Here is a 12,843-nt window from a genome sequence, read left to right on the forward strand (position 1 = left end):
AGATATTTGAGTTTTTTCCTAGGCAGTTTTTTTAGCAATGCGTCATGGATATCTGTGATGTCGAATGTCCATGTTGCCGCATTAACTCTGAGTTTTAGTTCAGTTTGGCTTTGACATACAAGAAAATTTTAGTCTAAATAAAATAGTTGAACAAAAATGTTATCAAATATAGTTTTTTTAACATTGTAGTGTATCTGAACACTACCACATACACCCACAATAATTTATAGGTAAGAGTAAAATCTCTTAACACTATTGCATTAAAGAATTTTGCATACGTCAAATTGGCCAATGTTTTGCAAATTATTCAAAATATTAGTTATTATTATTATAGAATAAAAACCGACAGCTATGATTATTTTGATAGATTTTAAATGGCTCCGTAATATATGATATCTTTTCGTTTGAAAATGCCGAAAACAATAGATAGTCAGAGTCACAAATTGATTGGGCTTTAATAAAATATTTCGAAAAGGAACGAGATAATAGAGGCTCTCTTTTGCCTATAATTTCCGTTAAAGAGGTAATTATTGATGATATTAAATAATATAAGTTCCTACAATTTTATTGAACATGTTTTTAGCGGGTTGTTGACGCGCTAAGTATTAGTGTGGGTACTTTGAATAACATCGCTTACAAAATGAAAAATAATACGTTATATTCATCCAAGAAAATCCGTCCATATACAAAGGGGGTAACGAGTCTTGATATTAGCTCTATTCGATACCATATATACGAAATGTATAATAACAGTAAGTACACGAACTATTTTATCGATATAAACATAATTTAATAAAATTATTTTAGAGAAAATTGTCTGTCTGGAAAGTCTCCTTTCATACTCTCTTACAGGGCATAGGGTTTAATTGGTGTAAAGATAACCCTCGGAGAGGTTTAATAGAACTTGACATTGCCTTAAGAAGAATTCAATTTTTAAAGGCATAAAATAAAACCAAGGAAGATAAACTATTTGAATTTGTGCATTTTTATGAAACTTGAATATTCTAAATGGCTTATTATGGCACTCTAGGCAATACAGTAACAAAAAAAGTATAAAGATAACAAACATTGATTCAAAAAGATGAAAGCAACTATGTCTTTAGATTAGATTGTAGATATATTACTGGTCGAGAAGGATATTCCATCAAAACCTATTTGGATATGTGGAAGGAAGCACTGTCAACTATAACACCTTCGGTTTGAGTGAACTCGATAAGAGATACAGGGGAAGTAATTGATAAATGGTGGCATCATGAACATATTTTCGATTTTCGATTTGCTCTTTGTTGCAATAACAGCTTCTGTCTATTTTAACAGCTCGTATTTCAATGTACCTTGTTGATCCTACTATAACACTAATATTTGTAGGCAGAAATATTCAATTGGATTTTAACATCCAGTAATACAGTACACCTTGCTAGTCCCATTATATATATTATATAATCCCATTACATAAAGGGATTAGCAAGGTATAGTATATTACTAGATGTTCATATATAGTAAGGCTTGATTTTATAATAATTTTCTTTACAAATATTCCCGTTAAATATATTTTTTCAGCAACAAAATGTGATATTTTTCACGCAACAAACTTATGTAGATATGAAATATTATTGAAATGTTGTTAATGTAGGAAAAAAGAAAAATTCATTTACACATATAAAAAACCGTCAATATTTCCAGGTTCTCCTTGTTATATTTTGAAAATTAATGAAAACCTAGAGCAAAACTACATTAAAAGAGCTCTAGTAGAAATGTAATTAAAATTATTCTCATAGTAGCTGGCCGCTAAATATTTCAATCCTTCTAAGTGTATTAGATTTGCCATATCCTAGAAAGGGCTAGATTCCTCGATCTGTAAATAGATTGTCTTTTAAGTATATTATAACGATGGAAATGCAGATGAGTCAGGCCATATGGCATCGATGCGAACAAGTGGTAATCAAGAGGGCCCTAAACGTTGTGTTGCTAAAATACCTTGTCATGTTTCCATTTATGTAACGGCTGCTATCTTTATAGCGATCTTCAGTGATAATTTCACTTGGTTTGAGAATTATCTATTCTCAGGTGGGGACACTAAATGCACAACATAACCGTCGAACCATAAAGACTTGGTTTCAGAAACTACTAGTAAAGTTTATCATTTTTCGAAAAAGGACGAGGTTCTATGTTCGGCTGTATATATTTAAAAAAATATTCCGCTTCGGTGTCGGTGTGGCTTATCAGTGTAAATCCACAACCGCCCTTCACAATACGACACAGAAAAATTTATTTAATTTTCAGTTAATTCGTCTGATACCTTCCTACTTGGATCATTCCCATCCCACATAAATGCCTGAAAAAGTTTATTCATCAACTCCTAGGCTATATAAAAGTTCTTTGAGAGGTTGAGCTGGGTTCCAATGGTCCAACCACTGTGGTAATTATCTTGGACTTTTCTAGTCTTGCAAATGTCTTTTTGTTACTGATATCAAAATCACCACTTTTAAATCGTTGGAAACAAAACTGACAATTAGAATACGGCGAAATGGCACCAGCATCAAGCAATTAAGAGTATTTGATGGGCTTCGGCAGCAGATTTCGTTAAATAAAATCACAAAAGTATTTAACGCGGAAAATACAATTTTGAGGTTTTCATAATTAACGTCTGTATACACCGATGAACTCAATGATATTAAATGAAAAACTATTGTTTCATATAGAAAAATATCAGTACCCCCGAATATAGTAGTTATTTATATTGATATTGCGAAATATTAGTAACGCATATCGCTGATAAAATACATGAAAGCGTCTAATTATTTGCAGCTATTGAAGTTATTTTTTAAAGCATTACAAATGCAGAGAGGTAACATTCTAAATACTATATTGAACATAAAAATCGATGTGAGCATACAAAATTTGAAAACAAAAACCGGCTAAGTTTAATTAAGTTAATTTTCGTTAGCTCCTTCCGTGTGCTTTGGTTACAGGCAAGATGAGAAGACGTCGGTGGCCCGCGAAAGCGACCGTTGAAGGAGTTGCGGCGAATTTGAATTTTAAAGTTGATTATGCATTTTCAGTAACAATTTCCTAATTTAATTCGGGAAAATAATGAAGGGCCGGCACTTAATCCCCGTGAGAGTGTCGTCGGTTTTCGAGTGGGACGCGAGAGGAGAGTAGAGTTCGCTTTTTCCTCGAGACGAATTAGAGAGGTTTCCTTCGACGGTGCCCGAATTTATTTTTATCTCCAGTTTCGAATAACTTTACGGCATTTAAATTTATTTCGTGACATAATCTCTTCGTCGCCCGGGTCACATTCCAGATATTAATAAATCAAATTAGGAAGTCTTCAAGATATTTACTTTATCCTGGGGGGACCGTCGAACTTTCCTCTAAAAAATGTATGCTTTATTTAAACTTTCTGTCATTCCATATAACAACAACGAAAAGTATAAGGGAATGAATCTTGATATAAAACTTCGTTGAAAGAAACATGTAAAATGAAAAGGAATGAACTTAGGATAAAATATAGGGAAACATATTTTCTAGTTGGAAGAAAATTACAATTATTAGTACGTAATAAATTGCCATTATACAAACAAGTTTGGAAACCTAATAGATCAATAGAAAAGTCCCCGGCCTAACACATAGATGGTGCTACTAGAATTAAATCCATATATTTTTTAGTTAGAGTTTATTATTTATTTTGAGTGAAGCAACTTTTGTTATAGTGAAAAAAATGGATTAAAAGGAATTTCGCATGTTGATAAAATATTGCTTATTGAAGGGAAAAATACAGTTAAAGCAAAAACGTGGCTTACAGCATATCATTCACGAACATTTGGATATGAGAAAGTTCTTTGCAAAGTGGGTGTCGCACGAGCTCACTTTTGACCAAAATAACTACGAGTTGATGATTCGGAGCAGTGTTTGAAAATGATCAAGCGTGATAAACCCGAGTTTTTGCGTCGATATGTGACAAACATAGCTTCACCATTTCACTCCGAAATCCAATCGACAGTCATCCGAGTGGAGTGCACACGATGAACCCGCTCCAAAGCATGGGAAAACGCAACATTCGGCTGGTAAGGTTATGGTGTCTGTATTTTGAGATCCGCATAATTTTCATTGACTACCTTGGAAAAGGAATGACCATCAACAGCGACTATTACATAGCGTTATTGGATCGTTTGAAGGACGAAATCGTCGAAAAACGGCCGCATTTGTAGATAAAGAAAGTGCTGCTTTAGCAAGACAATGCACCGTGTCAAAAATCCATGAATTGGGCTTCGACTTGCTTTCTCATCACCGTAAAGATGAGCATCTTTTGTATATATCTATCGCTATCGACTACAATTGAACATTGTGCGAGGAACAGTAGAAATACGAGCAAAGACACATCAATGTTATTCTTCAACAATATTACACAATAATCTTATTCATGAAAATGTTCGGTCACATATTTGACTAAAAGAAATATTCCGATTTGTAATAATAAAGCTTCAAATAAAAACTTTTAAAATCAATTTATAGGCCTTATTTTACAGTTCTTGATTTTCATATTGTTCGGTTCTATTCGGTTTTACTGTATAATGCCGCTGGAATTTGGTGCTTGCATATATTTTAATAATTTTATGCCTTAAAAAAATTGCATGTAAAAACAATATTACCGATTATTTTCTGCAACTTGTTCCAATTTTTCTGACTTCTCCAGTATATCAAAATCGGGTGCCAGTGAAGCTACGCCGCATCGACCCGAACAAGTGTTAATCAAAAGGCGCTTGGCATATATTAAATGTATTCATTTGACGTGATAAATAAAGTAGCAGTACAAATTTAATTGGGTTTTAACATCTAGTAATACACTATGCCTTGCTAATCCCATATATATATATATATATATATATATATATATATATATATATATATATATATATATATATATATATATATATATATATATATAAACATAAATCCCATTACATAAAGGGATTAGCAAGGTATAGTATATTACTAGATGTTCATATATAGTAAGGCTTGATTTTATAGTAATTTTCTTTTCAAATATTCCCGTTAAATATATTTTTTCAGCAACAAAACGTGTTATTCTTCACGCAACAAACTTATGTAGATGTATGAAATATTATTGAAATGTAGTTGATGTAGGAAAAAATTAAAATTCATTTACACATATAAAAAACCGTCAATATTTCCAGGTTCTCCTTCTTATATTTTGAATATTAATGAAAACCTAAAGCAAAACTACATTAAAACAGCTCTAGTAGAAATGTAATTAAAATTACTCTCATAGTAGCTGGCCGCTAAATATTTCAATCCTTCTAATTAGAATAATTCGTATTAGATTTGCCGTATCCTAGAAAGGGCTAGATTTCTCGATCTGTAAATAGATTGTCTTTTAAGTATTTTATAACGATGGAAGTGCAGATGACTCAGGCCATATGGCATCGATGCGAACAAGTGATAATCAAGAGGGCCCTAAACGTTGTTTTGCTAAAATACCTTGTCATGTTTCCATTTATGTAACGGCTGCTATCTTTATAGCGATCTTCAGTGATAATTTCATTTGGTTTGAGAAGTAGCTATTCTCAGGTGGGGACACTAAATGCACAACATAACCGTCGAACCATAGAGACTTGGTTTCAGAAACTACTAGCGAATTTTATCATTTTTCGAAAAAGGACGAGTTTCTATGTTCGGCTGTATATATTAACAAAAAAGGAACTCACTAAAAATTAAAATAAAATCAATTTTAGATTTTTAACACCAAAAAAAAATTTTAAATCAATTATGTACATAGTAATCGTTATAATAACTAAATAAAATAAACAAAAACCTTATTTAATCTATCTACTACACTTATTTTATATACTACTATATACACAAATTTTAGTTTAATACCTACCTAAACCTAAATCTATTTACAACTTTATTGTAACTACTACTAAATTATTACTTTAAAATCTTAGATCATCTTTGCCTTCTTTAATACTCAGTAACTGCTAATGAAATTCATCTGAAATTTTGATTGCATACTTCTCTTTGCTATAATATGACCTATATTACATTTTTACACTGTGAAATGCCTTTTCCAAATGAATGAATGCTAAATGTACCAGTTTTTTAGGGTTGGTTGTACATTTCCTTCCCCGAAATTCTGTTAGCATGTCATCACATGCTATTTACTAATTTTGTTATATATCTCCATGGTGGTGCACAACAGAGTACTTCATCTACAATTATTACTATTCCTTTTACCTCGTTTTTTATGAATCGGGATAGTAAGCCATATTTACCATTTCCGTGGGATTTGTTTATCTTTCTGTGCTATTTAGCAAATTCCCACTAATAATTCAGTAGATATTTTTTGAGTCACTTTCGGTACTATTTTATCATAACTAACCGCTTTTCAGTTCTGCAGTTTTCTTAGTATACTGTCTAATCCTTGACCTTTAATCCCATATCTGCTCTTACTTCATTTTCCTGTTGGTTATCATACTTTTTTTTGTGTGTGTTCATTATATAAATTCTCCCATTCATTATATTTTCATCTTCAGTAATATGTCGCCACTTTTGTCTTATATCAGTTTTTAAAATTTTCATAGTAAAAATTTCAGGTTCTATTTGCAGTTTGTCTCCATCCCTTCTCCAAATTATATACGTGTTTTCCTTTTTGCCTCTTTTATCATTCTTTTCACTATTGCTCTGTTTTCTTACATATTTCTTAGTTTTCAGTTGACACTTTATTCAAAAATTTTTTATTCAAAGGTTTTCTTCTATTATTTTATTTCTTTCCCTAAATCAATATTTTGTTCTAATTGAACAACCCATTGATGCAAGTAAATTTTTCTTAATAAGATTTATAGTATAATTTTTGTTTCACTAAAGTATGAGTATTAATCAACAACGAGAAATGTTGAGATATTTTTAAACCCTACCAGTTATCTCTTGTTGTGAGCATCAAAGTGACCAGGGGCAACCTAATTAATTACGCTAACGAACTAGATTAGTTTATCAAGAAATATTTCACGAGGGACTAGACGTGTAAACGTCTCCGAATCAACAGGTGGTAGCGATCAGGTACGGCCGCCTCGGTACTTAATCCGTCCCACGTCGTAACATATCATCTGCATAATCTGGCAGAACGACTCCGGGAATCACTTAGCTGTAAAAAGTCTTAATATGTTCCATTCGAGCGACGCGATAAGATTATCATAGTTTTTGAGGCAAATACGCCGCTTCGGACTGGTTTGTTTTTGGTTAAGAGGAATTTTCGACGAGACGTCGCGTCCGAGACGGACCGATAAGGACCTGGACACGACAAAAGAATTTTTAAGTAGCAACATAATCGATCTTCGAGTTCGATAAGGATGTGACGCATTAATATGTTTGGCGATGGCTGCCTTCTTGATAATGTTCGACCGTTTAAACAAAGTTAATTTGCATACTTTAGGTAGGTAATAAGCAAAATTGTATGTATATAGTATAATAAAAATACGTGTAGTAGATAGGTTATATAAGGTTGTTTTTTTAATTTGTTTTTTTAGATTGTTGTTTTGTTTTAGTTAGTTCCTTAGGTTTTTTTAAGTCGGTTCAATTTTTTTGTTAAGAATATAATATTTTTCTCTTTTTAGTGTTATATATTTACTCAATAAATTACGCAGTTACTTTATTAAGTATTACGATGTGTAGGCCAAGTATAGGTGTAGCCCATATGAGGAATCATAGGAATAAACAAACAATAATTGAAAAAAGGAACGCTTCAGGAACGCTTCAGCACCCGGGGTCCGCTACCTAGCCTAAGAGATTTGAGAAATGTTCTAACCAAACTACAACAGCAATAAAAAGCTGTCGTGCCCGCCGGGAAACGAACTCGCGACCTGCGCGTGTGGCCCGAGCGCACTAACCTTACACCGTAGAAGCAGTTGCCTAAATCCATCATGTCAGCTTAGCAATAACATTAAACACAAGTATCTAAAAAGTAGATAAAAAATATATAAAGACTTTGTAAGTTCCTTTGAAGTTTGAGGATTTCCCTCAATTTGCCCCCTTCACCCCAACAGATTCCGTCCTGGCTCCAATGGCAATGCCTCGGAAGTGCACTCTTTCGAATAAGAGAGGAATTTTGAAAATCGGTGCATAATTGACGGAGAAATCGGCGAATATACATTAAGAAAAATATACATTCGAACATAGGACCTCCTCTTTTTCGGTTAGAAGTAACTAGACCTTTACATCGCTAAAAATAATTTAACTTTATTATTATGATATTGAAATATATAAACACAATAATCTTAACTCCATGAAACATAGTACATCTTTTCTTATACCATAGCTGGCTACAAAAATATATAAATCCTACTTGGATCCTAAATCCTATTCATTATTGGATGTAAATTTATGTATAATTAAATTATATAAGAATGAAGGAAATATTCTCGAATTGATTCATCGAGCTATCAAAGAAGACAGTTAACAGTTGAGTGTTTAACTTGATTTGTATGTGTTAGTTCTCAAGAATAAGGAATAGAATAATTTAGGTAACGTCTTATATTTTTCTTAAATCCCTCTCCAACAAGAAGTTCTTAGTCCATTTCATATTTAGAAGAATTAACATCAGTACAATTTTCCATATACATTTTCGATTATTGACAAAAATATGCCGAGGCAAGTTACAGCCATTTTATTGCATTTCGTAAAATATAAAACCTGACATGCAGAGAAGGCGTAAATGCTAATTTTTTTAATAACGCCCACTCTCTATAGCATAGAATAGGGGTGTTGCCCACCGAAAAAAATATCGATATTTCGATATTTTAAAAAATATCGATATATCGGACAAAAAAAATATCGATAATTTTTTTTCAATGAGTATAAAATTATCGATATTTAACAAAAAATATATCGATATTTTTAAGAAAAAATATAAATAGTGAAACAATAGCCTAAAAAATATATATAATATTTCCAAATTTTAGAAACCTTTAAAATTAAATACTAATTTTAAAAGTTTATTAAAAATGATATTAAATTTATTCTGAAAAAATATCAAAAATATCGATATATCCATATATCAGATAAAAAAATGTCGGTATATTTTTTCAGAAAATATCGATGTATCAATATATCGATATATTTTCTGCATCCCTAGAAATATTTTGCTAAAAATTTGATTAAACAGCAGTGATATAACAATAACCAGAATTCATTGAGCTGAGAAACAATTAAGAGTACATTGCTAAAATGATTACTAACCATCAGTATGCAATATTCATTTTTGCCTTTTCACATTTACTTTTTATAGAAATTTTTGATACAGTAATGTGATTTGGGGACATAATTGCGACACAGCTGTAAAATTGATGGGATAACGAAAAGAACAGCAAATAAATTACTAAATGTAAACTAACTTATATGGAAACCTTGAAGTGGCAAGTCCTATCCAGCTGCTGTCTCCCCTGGTCAAAGTTGGGCTTGGACCATCACTTGTTTCCATTAATGACGAAAAACCTGAGTGGCCAACACTTCCTGTCTGATGAAGTAAACATAGATATAACCGCCTGATGAAATATTGTTATATTTTATATATTTCTTAACTATCCAGAAAGTTAATTTTTGAAGGTCGAAGTTGGATTAGAATTCATCAAGGTTTACACGCAAATATTATTTTAACAGCTTCACCTTCTCGCAATACTGACAACCTAAGGCATCAACGCTGATGGTCAAAGAGCTGTCTCTTCTCCGGTTCCTTACTGTTTAAGAAGAAACATGATTTTCAACATGACGTTACAAACAAACAAACCCGAGAATAAGTGAAAAAAATATTAGAGTAGTTATACAAGAATACATCTCTGTGTAATCCAGTTAGAGAAAATTCAGAAGTACTACAACTAACGCTCGATAAAAAAAATATATAGTACATTTAATATGGTAATTTGAATCAGCAAATATCTCGTTTGTTGCTTATGTATGCTTTACCATAACATATTTCACCATTGAAATAAAAATTGCAAGATACAAACTGCAACTGTAAATATGTTTATGACAGTATTTGTACAAAAAAATCTTTCCTGAAATCCGACATTTCGTAGGTCAACAAATAAATATTTTTATAGTTATATTAAACCATAAGAAAATATCTTACAATCGATCATAAATTTAAGTTTTATGTTCATAAACATTAATATTTCAGCGCTGTTTTAATGACATATCTTCACCAGGTAACACAAAACTAGGACGAAACTAATAAAGCTACCAATCGAATACTCTATCGTTCTATCCATCTCAGATTTTATGATTTATGAAACCCGATAAAATAGCCGTAATTCGGAAGCCGCGATAACTCAATGAACCAGAAATAGCGGACTATTATGGATAATATATCAATATGTGAGTTAATTAACCCATACAAGTTAACTGGGAAAAATATATTATTGATTTCTGCGAACTTTTATCAATAATCATAAATTTTATCAAGAAAAAAAAGCAATGATAATTACGCCAATTATAAATTGTTAATTGTTATACATTTTTTAATTCGTTTATTTGAAAGGAATTAAAGAAAGAGTTATAAAAGAACGCGACCTAAATTATCCTATTCCTTATTCTTGCATTATCCGGAAGATAAAAACCAAGTTAAAGATTTATCTTTTAATTATCTTCTTTGAGACCTCTGCGGATACGCTCGGGAAGGTTTCCGTCGTATTTTTACCCTCAGTCGGTGAATTTCTATCGCGAGAATTACGCTATGCGTAAATTCTCGTTCAACAATGGAGATATCAGGAAAAAAAGATCTGGGGATTTGTGTTGATTTAAAACGAGTTAGTCTGCAGGACTTTCCATAGAAAAATTCCTTATAATTTAATATAATTATATTTTAGGCTATATTCTTTACCAAATAAGGTGTATTTGGACTGCATTGGAGAGTCCCTAAGGAATCGGTTCTTTCCCAACCTGGTTACAGGCAATGATGCAACGATATATCGAATAAGCGATAATTCTCGATATACAGTAATTTATAGAAATATAGTTAATTCATTAGAACAGTGAACTGACGTCATCTATATTTATGACGTTGCCGCATTTGATTTTAACTTTTAGTTTATTGGCATTACAACAATCTAATGTAAATAATATAATGGAACAAAAATATTATGAATTATAATTTATTTTGATATTATAATAAATTTAATGTATATATGGTCGAAGGTCGAATTACAGTTAATTATACAGCCACAATAGTTTGTAGGTTAGAATTGTTTTATTATACATGGGCCCAGGCTCTCCTAGAGGCCTAATCCGCCTAATTTACAATTGTATATCCGAATAATTTGTTTTACTTTCATTAAATAGTTTATTTACCTTTTAATGTTTATTTCTTCTTTCTTGTGTTGCTGTATTTCTTTGCCAAGTCATTCTAATATCACTGTACTTCTATTCAGTTTATTCTGTTATTATGTATGTAGGTGTTCCTTGATAAAATTAGATTTAATCGCTGCATTCTCCTTAATGCGTTTGTTATTTATTATAGCGATCTGACCTTCTATGCATATCAACGAAAAATATTTAAAATCATATTCAATCAGCATTAGACAACTTGAGTTAATTGGAGAAATTATAATAGTATACTTTATATAAATAAATATGGCATGTTATTTTAAGTATATGATACTTTTCTTAAATATAATATACAGATTACAAATAGAAAGTAAATTAACGTTAAACTGATAAATTGAACTTGTAGATATTAAATAAATATAGTAACTTCTATAGAATGATTGTCTAATTATCAGCTGTTTTGATGATTCAATTAGCCCGTAAAAATAAACTGTAAGTTTTTATTTTAACAACTTTTGTTAAGACAATTCTGTCTGAAAGTACTTGTGAATATTTGAGCTGGTTTTTCGTCCAATAAATTTTGCAATAAATTATCTTAGAAATTTTATTGTTCTTGAGACTGTTCTTTGGCAAAATCAAAATCAAAATCATCATTTTTGAATCATTGAAATCAAAACCTAAATTTGGGAGGATAGGGGCAACGTCATCGTATTTTTCTAAGACTATTTGATAGGCCTCGGCAATAGGATTGTTAACATCAAACAACAAAACTAATGAATGCCGAAAATAGAACTTGGGCCGTTATATGATGGCGTCTGCATATTTTAAATAAAGAAACTGTTATTTTATTTAGGGAAATATCAAAAGTAGCGAATATAACAATTATGGACGGCTTGGTGGCGCAATGGTAAAAGCGACAGGACGGTCCACCTACTGTTACTGTAGTCGCAGTTTCAAATCCTTCTGGGGCATAGTCGTAAATTTATGTTTGTGATTGTTTAATATTTGTGATTGCTCTAGGCAAAAGTGCAAAATCCGATAAGGAAAATTATTCCTGTCACGCCAGTAACCAGGCTGGGTAAGACTGGAGGTCTTCTGAGATGATTTCTAAGTAGGTCACTCGCCAGTCGGAGACCTAATGCCGAGGACGGTAGTTCGGAGCTCGCGTTAAACTGTAGGTCCAGTCCAGATAAAATCCTAGTTGGTAAAAGGAGACTTTGAAATATATAGAATTACAAACATTATCCTAACTCGAATTAATTTTGTTTATCGTCAGCTGTATACTTTTATATCTTTATTAATTAATAAATATTCTAGGTGTAAATTTTCAATCGACAATAAAAGTAGGGCAGAACGAAAGACACAAAAAGGGTATCTATCCGAATTTAGGTTACTAAAACAAGAGAAAAAATGTTCTGCAGAACGGCGGCCAATTAGCTTTAAATAAGCCATCAATCTGATCGAAAACGGTGTCTCCATAATTTATTTGACGTGCCCGGTCAATCT

Source organism: Rhynchophorus ferrugineus, unplaced genomic scaffold (genome assembly GCF_030347505.1).
Source record: "Rhynchophorus ferrugineus isolate W39M unplaced genomic scaffold, kcgeb_rfMv2 rfM9, whole genome shotgun sequence".
Classification (NCBI taxonomy): domain Eukaryota; kingdom Metazoa; phylum Arthropoda; class Insecta; order Coleoptera; family Curculionidae; genus Rhynchophorus; species Rhynchophorus ferrugineus.